Source organism: Alosa alosa, chromosome 14 (genome assembly GCF_017589495.1).
Source record: "Alosa alosa isolate M-15738 ecotype Scorff River chromosome 14, AALO_Geno_1.1, whole genome shotgun sequence".
NCBI classification, from domain to species: domain Eukaryota; kingdom Metazoa; phylum Chordata; class Actinopteri; order Clupeiformes; family Clupeidae; genus Alosa; species Alosa alosa.
Genome location: NC_063202.1, coordinates 10,036,552 through 10,049,714, shown reverse-complemented (window position 1 = coordinate 10,049,714; position 13,163 = coordinate 10,036,552).

Here is a 13,163-nt window from a genome sequence, read left to right as displayed (position 1 = left end):
AATGTGTGAACACATTCGCAAGAGATGACTTCTGCTGTGCAAAGAAAGTAGTCATGAAGACCAAGTGGGTTCTAGTTTACTTAAGCAGGTAAAAGCAATCGAGAAAAACTGTAAGAGCAGTTAAAACTGTCCAGTCAAATTTGACCGCAAACAGTACAGTTTTTTTCAATCGCTAACAAGCGCTTAGCCATACTTCAGATACTTTTTCTAAACTCTTAACACAGACTCACACCGACAAAACACAATTGGCCAAATGGATAATTTTCTTCTCAAAAACACATTTTGTTAAATATATACTAACTCTTCATTTCAAAACAGAACACATCTTTCTCTGCACACACTAACTTTACCAAAACACTGGAAATCTGACTCAAAATGATATTTTCTGTCAAAGAATAACACTTGATTGCACTTCACAAGGTACATGCAGTCAATCAAAGTACACCAGGTTTCAAAATACTGGCTATTGTTGACATTACAAAAACTGCATAGACTTTTATGTTTCAGTTTTACAGGTATTTGCATGCAAAACATGCTATCCACCGGTTTTACACCAAATTTCTTAATTGGGAACTGTATGGCCACATGTAATGTTCATATTCAAAAGCATTCCAGTAAAAAGCAAATATTTTTTTCCCTTTACTGTTTACTACAAGAGGTAGCCTACAGTAGAAATGCTGAAATGCACAGTATGATGGAACAGAAAAAGTTTTACAGTATTGCTTACAGTAAACAAAATATCCATGAAACACACAAGAGCATTCTGAACAAAAAACAACAGCAAAAAGCCCAGATAAAAGGGGGGTATCTGCAATCTTCAGAGTTAGGTCACATGTTTTCATCAACATCACATCATATATTATCCTGGGATAAAACAATTTGGTAGCAGAAGCAGAGGTTCTGAATATTGTGTTTGCTATTGTGGGATGTTGTGTGTTAACATTCGTAAATATTACAAAAACAATCCATAGTTTTGTTGGGAGGTATAGCTTGTCTGTTAAGAAAATGTAAGCATTGTGGAAATGTGTTCACTGACTGCATATTGTGTGAAAACGACATGAAATATGTGATGTGGTATGGCCACAAAAGACTGATGCTGTGCTAATTGTGTTTAGAATTTTAAAAATGTGACAACTGGTTAGACAAACGCTTGTTAGCGACTGAAAAAAACTGTAAATTAAGGGGGGTAGCAACGAACAGTGTTTAAAGGTTAAAAGCGTTTCAGATGTTGCTTATCTGTCATCATGAAATCTGCCATTTGTTCATTATATGCACTGCTGATCTTCAGTTCAGATAGCCTGTGAAGGACAGTTCAGGTCAAGACAGATGAACCAGTGTACTCATTATCTGTGGCCACGTGCACGCTATAGAACAGCTTGACAAGTTGCAGATGATCCTGGGGGTAACAGGGTTTTTAATAGGCTGACAGAAGTGCCACTCACTGCGCCACATTTCCTTTGCATGTCACATATGGTGATGTGATGGTGGCACCTACAGTATCACCACTGATAAAGAGCATCCATCACAAGCACTCAGCCACAGAATTGCTCTATTATTTTAGTCATGAATAGGATTCTCAGCAGGTGCTGAATCTTTCTCTCCTGCCCTAATCTCTCTCTCTCTCTCTCTCTCTCTCTCTCTCTCTCTCTCTCTCTCTCTCTCTCTCTCTCTCTCTCTCTCTCTCTCTCACACACACACACACACACACATATTAACACACGCACACACAAACGCGTGCACACACACACACACACACACACACACACATATTAACACACGCACACACAAGCGTGCACACACACACACACACACACACACACACACACACACACACACAACAAAAACAAAACTAATATTGCTATCTAAGACTATTCACATGAGTTGTCATTTCTAAAGCTTTGTTTACTTTTCACAGTGCCAGTGCGCCAGGATAACACTTTAGCAGCTGAGAGTTCAGTGACCCTAAAATCTATTCAGCCTGAGAGGAAATTAAATTCAGCAAATACCTCACATTACCAAATTAATTCCACAGGTGAATTTAACTCAGACCTCCGAGCTACGCTCCAGATTAACAGAGTTAGCATGTCTTACTGGGAGTTCTTGCTCCTTAGCTGTGAAATCACTTCCAACTGAGAACATCACTGACGTCCCTGAGGCAAAACACCTTTGCCACAGATCATCTCTAATTAAGGCACCGTTTTCCTGCATGCTACGCAAGGGCTTGGAGGGGACAAGGCGTCACTATGCCAGTTTATATCCTAAAGTGGCAGAGGGAGAAATTTGAAGTGAGCATATGGTCCTCTGCTCACTCAGGGAACACCACTACGTGCCCAGAGACCTCCAGATGAGAGCAGGGTAGAGGTGGCAATTAAATCCAGAATCATTTTACATTTGCAATTACGCTACAAGACCTAGCTGTGTGCAAAGAGACCTCCCCAGGCCTATCAGCAAATGAGCTCTAAATGAGGACCAGCATGAGTAGGCTATAGCCAAAAAGAGGACGAATAGAAACAAATACTCGAGATATTTTGATGATCACTGGTGATGCTTCTTTTTTTTTTTTGGTGGCTTCCTTGTGAAAGATTTTTAATGATGTAAGTGATGTTGACAGTGATACTGGTGTGGTTTACCTCTTGGCTAGAGTCGAAATTCCAAGCAACATTTATTCCACTTAATTAGGCATAGATCATGTGCAGCAATCACACTAGTTACAGATGCATCCCATATCATATGCGTACAACTCACAGAGAAATGTCATCTAGATCATAAGAAACCCTTTTAATTGTATTTTAAAGACCAGAGTTGACAGTTGAGCAAGAGGATGCTCAAAACAAATCAAAATTCTTGCCTCTACGTGCAGAGCACCACCCGAGACTCAAAAATGCAACCCAGGCACTTATGACACATTGCATTTGAACACAACCCAAACCAGAAAGTATAGGCTTCCCCAGGATTATGCTGCAAAATCAGTTATTCAGGGCTGATTTGTTTTGTGGCTCCTGCTCTTTATGCTTGGTGATAGCCTAGGGCACATTTGGACATACAAAGTGAAGAGCTACAGTTTTATGCTGACTTAGGACACCCTTGCTGTCTGTTGTGACGGTTTATCATGTTTGACACATGATTTTCCCCTCTGGCCAATCCCTGGGAATATTCCATTTGAGTTGCACTTGGAGACCTTTGCTCGTCTTTCTGGAAACGTGTTCCCTTTGCCAAGTGAGAGAGGCTAGTTCTGAAACAAGCCCAGTACCCTATACAGTAGAGCAGTGCATTAGGCTATTCCACCAAACTCTTTCTGTAAGCACAGGATATCTTCCCACAATGTTGAGATTTAGAAGTTATCACGTGTTATCAAAAGGCTTTAATTATGATGCTTCAGCATTACATAATCTGAACAGCTGATCATTTGGTTTCACAAGACTGAGTTCATGTGCATTATACCAATAAAAGAAATGTTAATGCTTCCTATAAAGAATAGACATTATTAATGGTTAGCCTATTATGATCTCTGCACATACGATACATTTTACAGTGTTTTTCGATCGCTTTAATACTTGCATCAACTCTGACATCACATTGTCAAAACAGTTAACACACAGGTCTAAACAGAATCACTCTGGCCAAAATGCTAGCAAAAGACTCTAACACTCTCAAAACATTTAAAACATGCAGCAAAAGCTACAAACAACACAACTAGTCACTGTTCGCTTTCAATCAATCATTACACACTGCACAATAAAATACAAAACACTGTTCTCAAAATGAGTTTCAGCCTTCATTTTTGCTGTCTGTGCCATTTCTTTTTCATTTTTGAATAAAAATTAATTGTATTCATTCCTCCCAAGATGTAACTGCCATTGACATGTAAGACCTACAGTAAGCAACTAGATAAGACACATTTCATTGAATTTACAACTTGTCTTTTTTTTTATTGAAATAGAACTACAGTAAACACCTAGACTTGTCAGCTTTTGTACTGTTTTCTTCACCAAATAGGCAATACAGTACTTTCTCTAAATGTGCCTTAGATACATACTTGCAAATAGCAACACAGAACATGGTATCTCATTGGGTTCATACAGTCCTCACACCCTTTTGCAAAACAGTTACAGTAACACAGATTCAAAGTCAGTCATTGAAAGTCCCCAAACTCTATTGGTTTCTCCGTGCTAAACTAAAGGAAAACATATATTCACAGGTGGTAGATATTTCTTACATAAGTCTGAATCTCTGACACACCTGTGTGAAACTCCTTTGCAACATTCTTCAATCAGCAATCATTCATTATCCATAAGAGATGCCATGTCTGTTCTGTGTTGCTATTTGCAAGTAGGCTATGGATAAGGCACATTTAGATAGATAGATAGATAGATAGATAGATAGATAGATAGATAGCATACAGACATCACACGTAATATGCACTCTTTTGGAGAACTATACATTAACATTTCAAGTTCATTAGTTTGCTAGCAATATCTATTAGCTGTGAATAGATGTTTTCCATTTTTGTTTCACAGAGTTAATCCAATGGAGTATGGAGTCTTTGCAAGAGAACTGTGTTAAATGATTTGAAAAAGGATGTGAAACATGAGTTAATCCTATGAAAATGTGTTAAATCATTTGCAAGAGGTGACTTCTGCTCTGCTAAGAAGGTGAAGACCAAGATCAAGTGGATCCGAGTTTCATTAAGTGCATCAAAGCAATTGAGAAAAACTGTAATGCAACATCGAGATGACACAGCTGCAGAGACCATGGTACTGTACCTCAGAACCAACTTTAGATTGATCTCTCAATGCATTTAGGATGGAATTAGATACAATTAAGGCTCAATGCCATGAAGCCATACTGCGTGTGTGCATTTGGGTTCGTTCGTGTGTGTGTGTGTGTGTGTGTGTGTGTGTGTGTGTGTGAGTGAGTGATTGAGTGAGTGTGTGTGTGTGTGTGTGTGTGTGTGTGTGTGTGTGAGTAATTTATGTCCATACAAAGACTATGGAGAGCAATTAAATTCAGTAATTTAGAGGTAACTGCCTGCAAAGAGGACACTAGATGATTCACACAGACCAAGCACCCAACATTAAAATTATACAGACTTCATCTCTCTTCACTTGTAGATGTATTCCCAGACTTATTTTATACATTTCCTCCATTAATAAAATATTGATGTACATTTTTGGAATTTTAAAAAGTGTCAAACTATTCTAGTTAAAAATGTGACGGCTACTATAAATGATGATTTAGATGTTTCATGCCTGCACTTTGTAACCACTGCTGGAAAAACTCACTTTGGCGATTAGCACTAACTGGATAACAACCCTCATTCACTCGCTCACTCAGGAAAAGAGTATGACCCTGGTAATGAAGGTCAAATCTGAGAACAGCGCCAATCCTCCAACTCCTCTCAGCCGCGGAGGTAATGGGATGTGAATAAACAGAATGACAGATTTATTTACAGTGGGAGAGATGGCACAGTTACACTTGACTGGGCACTTAGTATGCAGTAATAAGAGGGTACAAGGTGAATTAAATGGTGAAGTGCCGATTCAGTAATAAATAAAAAAAAAAAATGCTGCAGTTCCATGCGGATATACTTCAAGTTCAAGCACCATATCCTTTCAGTATTTAAATAAATGTTAGGTTTTATACTTCTTTGTATTCAGTAGCACATACATAAAACAATGAGATGTATATGTCACTTTTTATATAAAAAAAATGTTAGCTGATCATCAAAAAAAAGATGTATATGATGGTTTTGCAGGTGCCATAATAAAAAATCTTTCCCTGGTTCCATTTCACCATAGAAATTGTGATGAGCTATAACATTCCCTTTTTCTGCATCAGTGCACCACTTATATGTAAGCACATGTCATGTGTACATGGTTTTCAAATGCAAAAGAGCAGCTATTGTGCATCCTCTATGTTTTGCATGCTGTCTTTTATGTGGCTTTTCCCCAAGTGTTGTGTAAAAGCTGATAAGTCAACGCATACAATGCTTCACCACTACTTTTGGCATTATCACTGCACTGTCGCTGCAAAACCAGCACCCACAAAATGAGCTCAAATGTACAAAGCTGATAAACAGTGTAGTAGAGTACCGAACCCCCATATTATACCCTAAAACAACCCTTTTTCAAGCATTTTTGCACACTGTAATTTAATTCCCATTTTCATAGGGGACCATTTTCAAACTCAAGTGCCTGTGAAATCCATTTCAATTGCTTGAACTGATCCACATAAATGCTGAGATACAGCCTCCCTGACAAAAAAAAATCTGTCCATCTGTCCAGTGTTACCTCCTTCCAGTGACGGACTGGGATTAAAAAACGGCCCTGGCATTTTCACCAACCAGCAGCACAGCACACAGATATAACTTCACATGCACGGAAATAACATGCACGTTTGTAGACCCATTGGTGATGAACTCCAAAAAAATGATTGCAATATGAAATATGAAAATGAAAAAAGAATAGCCTAGGGGCCCATCTCAATTCTCTATTTTACCCCTTCCCCTTAGTTTTGCGTGTGCACGTGAGACGAAGGGATATCTCAATTCTCATTTCGATCGAGGGGTAGGGATAAGGGCAAGGGGTATACCCCTTAAAACCAAGCAAGATCGGGAGCTTACTTGAAACCGAGGGATACAGTAAGAGAAATACCCAACATACACCGCTCACACCGGAAAAACAAGCACACCGAGAGGTTCATTGACATGAAATGTTGGCATTAATAAGGATTATAACATTCTAAAATGGTAATTGTTTTATGTTGCATTCAATCTTGTGACCATATATTGAAGGTCTTGTTCTTCATGAGGAAGTTTCAAAAATCGCTGTTTTGTGAATGTTAACAGCACATCATTATTTGCGCGAATGTCTCGCATTTTACATATTTCCATGTCTGATATAGCCTACCCCGCGAATTGGCAGCATACCATGTCAGAAATTTAGGTCCAACAGCAGCTAAATTCGCTGAACTTTTTTACCGCTCGTCTGATATGAATGCTCAATGCTGCATAGGCCTACTGCTGCCGACTCCTCGCATAGGCTATTACAGGTAGCGGTTGCTTCTGGTGTCAAGTAACGACCATTTGGATATTATTGTAAAATATTGAAGGAGTTGTGGGATGTTTACATAGCAAACTGCATGTTTATTTTGTCCCCGTTTCATTCACCCGGACCAGGAGGTAGGCTGCGAACGAACATTGGCACGTTCTGCTGTTGTTGAAATAATTCCTGAACGGTTTTATTCCGAGCTGAAAATGCAATGATAAGCTATTTGACAGAAGACAGGTTGATGGTGACAAAATATTAGTGTGGTACGATCTCTGTAAATTACGTTAATTCAAGTGTTTCAATCATCGCGCTCTTCCTTATGGTTGGCTAGTGGTATCTCATTTCCAAGGGAAATATTTTCACCCCTATGTCTTGCCACTCGGTGTCGAGGGACAAGGGCTAGGGGTAAGATGAAGGGATAGGGGAAGGGGTAAAACAGAGAATTGAGATTGGCCCCTAGAATATATATTCAGAGCAGCCGTTCCACAAACGTGTCTTAATTAACGTCATACAGTTAACAAGGTGCGAAGGAGCTTGCTGTTCTTCGCAACCCTGTCTATCACGTCATCAGCAGGGTTCTAAATTAACTTTTTTGATCACCAGCTAATGTGGCTGGTAAATTTGTAAAGTTACTAGCCAATCAGAATTTCTATTAACCAATTTTTTTCCGGTGAAAATAAGAGAATTATGAGTTTATGAGAGTGTCACTGAATGCATTTGATCATTGTATTAACATTGTTGGCATGAATACGTACCACAAAGTATACACAGAAAGTGCACTTCACTTCATTTCATGTTTGGGATCTCTATCTATCTATTTCTCTGTCGATATCCTCATCCCCTGCTTCATTCCTATTCTCGCCCCCATAAGTCTGTCCCAACCACTGCCGCATTTAGTTTAATCTTAACTTAATAAAAAGGAGATATCAATTATCATCAACAATGAAAAGCCAGCTAGAACCTACCACTCGTTTTCTCTCCCTCTCCTGCACACTCAGACGCGTTCTCAATTAAATGGAGTAGCATAGGGCCTATGTTCAAGTTGGATCTTTGTAGAGAGGACCCGAAAAAGTATCATCGTTATGTAACATGCTGTTGGTGCATGTTGACATTGTATACTTAATCTAACAAGAGTGAAAAACAGTTTGCAGTACAGCTACTATTTATTGGCTAAATGTTGGTCCCTCCTCTGTCTCTTGTTGCCCTACGCACAGTGCGTGATCCATGATTCGTTTCCATGGTCTCTCGCGCTGGTTTCACTGCAAACTGCGTGCAGCCGACGTAGCATTAGGCCTACGGCACAGTGGTCATGGGAAATGTAGAAACTACTGCCGGGGGATATATGACCGAAAACAGAGCCTTATGTATCATGCATGTAATGCCTCATGCATCACCAGCCAAACTGGCTAGTAAAATTTATTAACACCCGCCAAAATTATTTTTAACCCGCATTTGGCGGGTTGGCGGGTGTTAATTTAGAACCCTGGTCATCAGCATCCAAGTTCATTAGGACCTCTTTCTCTGTTGCAATCAGCATAAAGGCCTCCAAATTATCCTGTGACAATTGTGTCCTTAGGCGATTCTTGATGAATTTAAGAGTGGAAAAACTCCGTTCACATGCCACTTGAGTACATGACAGTGCTGGAGAAGGAAATAGCAACAGATTGCACAATTCTTGCAGGTAGCACATTTCTTGCTCACCAGGTTTATTTCTGTATCTTCCTCTATCTCCGCGGCATCATCAAAGTCTGACGCTCTGACTGTGGACTCGTTTAGACGCATTCGGTTTTGAAATTCCCAGAAGTCATTGCTTCATATAACTTTTGTAAACCAATAATAAAATAAAAGATACAGGCATATTTATTGTATTTCAATTTCAAACAATGCACTTTTTAAAGATTTGATTGAATAAGGCTACAAAAGAATGTAGACTGATGTAAATATTGATGGTCACCATGACTGTAGAGACTAATATGTGGTATAAATACTGAACAGTTTCTCACTACATAGGAGGAAGAGGGAGTTAGAGATAAATGGCTGATTTGAAGCCATTTAACACTATTGATGCTTGATAGTGGGCTGAGAGATAATGTGGGACCGGCCTTGCGATGAAGGGACCGCGCGAACCCGACAAGCATGCCACCCCGTGACTGGCCGGCCCACGAGAGGCTGCGGCCGTTCTGGCATCTGCCCAAATGCCAGACCGTCCAGCCCATCACTGCCTCCTTCTCTCTGTTTTATTGAAATGCATAGGATGTGAATCAAATAAAGTGACCCTTTGATATGCTTGAAGGATGCCTTGTAAACAAATCTAGACTCCTGACATGTAGCCATCCTACCACGTGCTCGTTGGACCCTATACCTACGAGCCTACTTCAGTCCATCAGCCCGACCATCGCACCAGCTATCACACATGTGATCAATGCCTCGCTAACCTCTGGCACATTTCCAACAGCGTTCAAGATGGCCCGGGTAACACCGTTACTTAAGAAAACTTCTCTCAACCCTGCTCAAGTTGAGAACTACCGCCCTGTCTCACTCCTGCCTTTCCTATCCAAAGGCATTGAACAAGCAGTCTCCAAACAGGTCTCTGACTTCCTTTCACAGAACAACCTTCTGGATCCAAATCAGTCTGGGTTCAAAAGCGGCCACTCTACCGAAACGGCTCTGCTGTCTGTAACAGAAGCCTTAAAGGAGAATTCCGGTGTGATATTGACCTAAAGTGTATTGAAACATGATACCGAGTGTGAACGTATGTCTCATAGCCCATCTCGGCTTGTCCCCTGTACTCCAAAAATCTGGCTTAGTTAGCCGATGCTACCAACAGCTTTTTCAATAGTGGTGCTTGACGCATCGGGCTAGCCATGCAAATAAATCACTGTTTTACACCCATTTACAAGGCTCAGTGTATCTCCACACTTCATTGGTAGACTTCCGAGGGCCCTGACATTTAAAACGAGACATTGAGAACTTTGAAAAAGCATTGGTAGTTTACTTACAAGACGATTTATACAGACAGTACCTTCACAAAGTTTAGCGTTTGCAGCCATCTTGAATTTAGTCACGATAAGTCGAAAGCAACGAATGAACAAATTATGATAAGGGGATCAGATTCCAAAAATAATTCAGTGGAAATGCATGGATTCCAGTTGCTGCTACTGGAAGAAACTGGAATCCATGCATTTCCACTGAATTATTTTTGGAATCTGATCCCTTATCATACCACTATTGAAAAAGCTGTTGGTAGCATCGGCTAACTAGCGCCAGATTTTGGAGTGCAGGGGACAAGCCGAGATGGGCTATGAGACATATGTTCACACTCGGTATCATGTTTCACTTTAGGTCAATATCACACCGGAATTCTCCTTTAAAAGAAGCCAGGGCGACCGCTCGGTCATCAGTACTCATTCTGCTTGACTTATCGGCTGCCTTTGACATGGTTAATCACCGCATCCTACTCTCTAACATGGGAATCTCCGGTTCTCCTCTCTCCTGGTTTGAATCCTACTGTACCTCACAGGACGCTCGTTTAACGTATCATGGCTTTGACAGCTATCTGCACCTCACCATCTCACTACAGGGGTCCCCCAGGGCTCAGTGCTGGGCCACCTTCTCGTTGCTATCTACACCACCTCCTTGGGACAGATTATCCATTCGCATGGCTTCTCATACCACTGCTATGCAGACGACACACAGCTCTATGTGTCCTTTCCACCTGATGACCTGATGAACCCTTGGTTTCCGCACGGATCTCGGACTGCCTCTCAGACATAGCTACATGGATGAAGGCATACCACCTCCAGCTGAACCTCTCAAAAACTGAACTGCTGGTCTTCCCAGCTAAACCTACCATACACCACGACATCAACATCAAATTTGACTCCCTGTCTGTTTCACCTACCAGGACTGCAAGAAATCTAGGAGTTGTTCTTGACAACCAACTAACCTTCTCAGATCATGTTGCCTCAGTCGCCCGGTCGTGCCATTTTGCACTCTACAACATACGGAAAATCAGGACTTACTTGACTCAAGATGCTACCCAACTCCTGGTTCAGGCAATAGTCATCTCACGACTTGACTACTGCAACGCCCTCCTGACAGGTCTCCCAGCCTGCACAGTGAAACCCCTTCAGATGATCCAGAACGCGGCGGCGCATGTTACATGTTACATGTTACCCCACTGCTCATCCAGCTACACTGGCTACCTATGGCGGCCCGCATCAAATTTAAGGCTCTAACACTTGCCTACAAAGTAGTCTCCGGCTCTGCTCCCACCTACTTGAATGCCCTCATACAGACATACGCTACCTCCAGACCGTTGCGCTCCTCAGACAAATGACGTCTAGCTCTACCACCGGTATGCTCAGGCCAATCCAAACTTTTCTCATCTGTTGTTCCTCATTGGTGGAACACACTGCCAGTTCCTACAAGGGCAGGGACATCCCTCTCCATCTTCAAAAAACTCCTGAAGACCCAGCTCTTCAGAGAACATCTCCTCTCATAGCACCACTTACAACAAGTCTTGCTGATTCTAGCACTTACCACCCATCTTGAACTGACTCTCTGACACACTGTTTAAAAACAGCACTCACTGATGCACTTATTCTTACTGTACTCTAAACTGTACGTTTTTAAATGGTCCTAAAATTGTTGAGAGAATTGCTTTAAAACGTAAACTGTTCACCATGTTGTTAGTCGCTTTGGTTAAAAATGCATCAGCCAAATGTAATGTAATGTAAATGTAATGTGTAAATAGTGTCTTGATATTTCAAGGTATACTGTGCGGATTGGATGAAATGAGCCAAGTAGCAAATCTGTTTCAGTCTCAATATCAAATGTTGTTTCTTCTGGAAAGCCTTTGCTGTAGGACTTGTCGATTATTTTCAGAAATTTGTGTTTTGCATTTATTTGACAGAGTCTTAAACTGTAACTGCCTGGGCCGATTCTAGCATGTGTGCATGGGTCTGTTCTAGCAGTGTCAAATGCAATAACATACTTTTATATCCATATCGCTATAATTATATCCATTTTTAAATCAAAAGTAAAATATGTATGCACTTAAGTTTTTATTAATGCATGATTTGATTTAAACTACTGGACATGTTCTGTTTTACTGTACTGTATGTAAGGGTGGTCCAGTGGTCTGGTGAAAATGGTCTCGTAATTGTCTTTTCCAAACTATGCAGTGTATGAACAGGTGATGAAATTAAGTGAAAGACAAACCTCAAACCTATTCAAGTCAAACCTGTCCCTTAAATAAACAATTCAGACCACATGTCTGATAATAATGGTAGAGTCATGTTAGTTGCTAGGACCTGATCCCAGTGCAGTTTCTTATTTCAAAGGCTATAGTACTACTACTACTACAGTATAATCGTTAGTGTTGTTGGACATAGTGAATCATTGTCTTGTTACTTCAAGAGTCACTGGCTACAATCCAGCCCTAAAGGATACTGTCACGTACTGTAATCGGACTTTCAGTTTAAGTATCAACATGTAAGGATAAATGTGTGGAGTCCTTAGTGGTTTCTGTGACTAGCCTTTTGTCAACATTTAGCCTTTTGGGACATGGCGCTTTTAAAGGCTTCACCTTGAAAAAAGAAACCTGACACCACCCAGTTCACTTCTGAGGACAAACACTATTGAGGTCATGGATGAATATGCAGTTATATAATGTGTGGTATGTGTGTGTGTGTGTGTACGGTAGTGTTTCAAGTCATCAATTTTAATTGGGATTGTTGAAGGCAAGACCGTCTTTCATACACTTTCCCTGAGTCACTCTCTTAAATCCCAACTTTAGGATTCCTCTTTCCTATTTTTCTGTGCTGGGCAGTCACAACACTGGCCTGCATTGTTCCGCTCGTAATATCAAATGGCCGCATGCTGCAACACAGACTGCATGACAAAGCATTAAGTTTCACCGCACAAGTAAAGTTTTTTGTCCTTTCGTCTTAATCTCATTCCACGTGTCGCGACCCAGACGTTTGGATTTCCTTCATTAGCCGCACAGACGTGTGGTTGAGGAAAGAAAAATCCCCACTTACCCCGGAAAACCCTGGCAGTCTGTCTTTAAACAGTGCCTCCAATGTGTGGCATGAGAAAACTCCTGCAGCT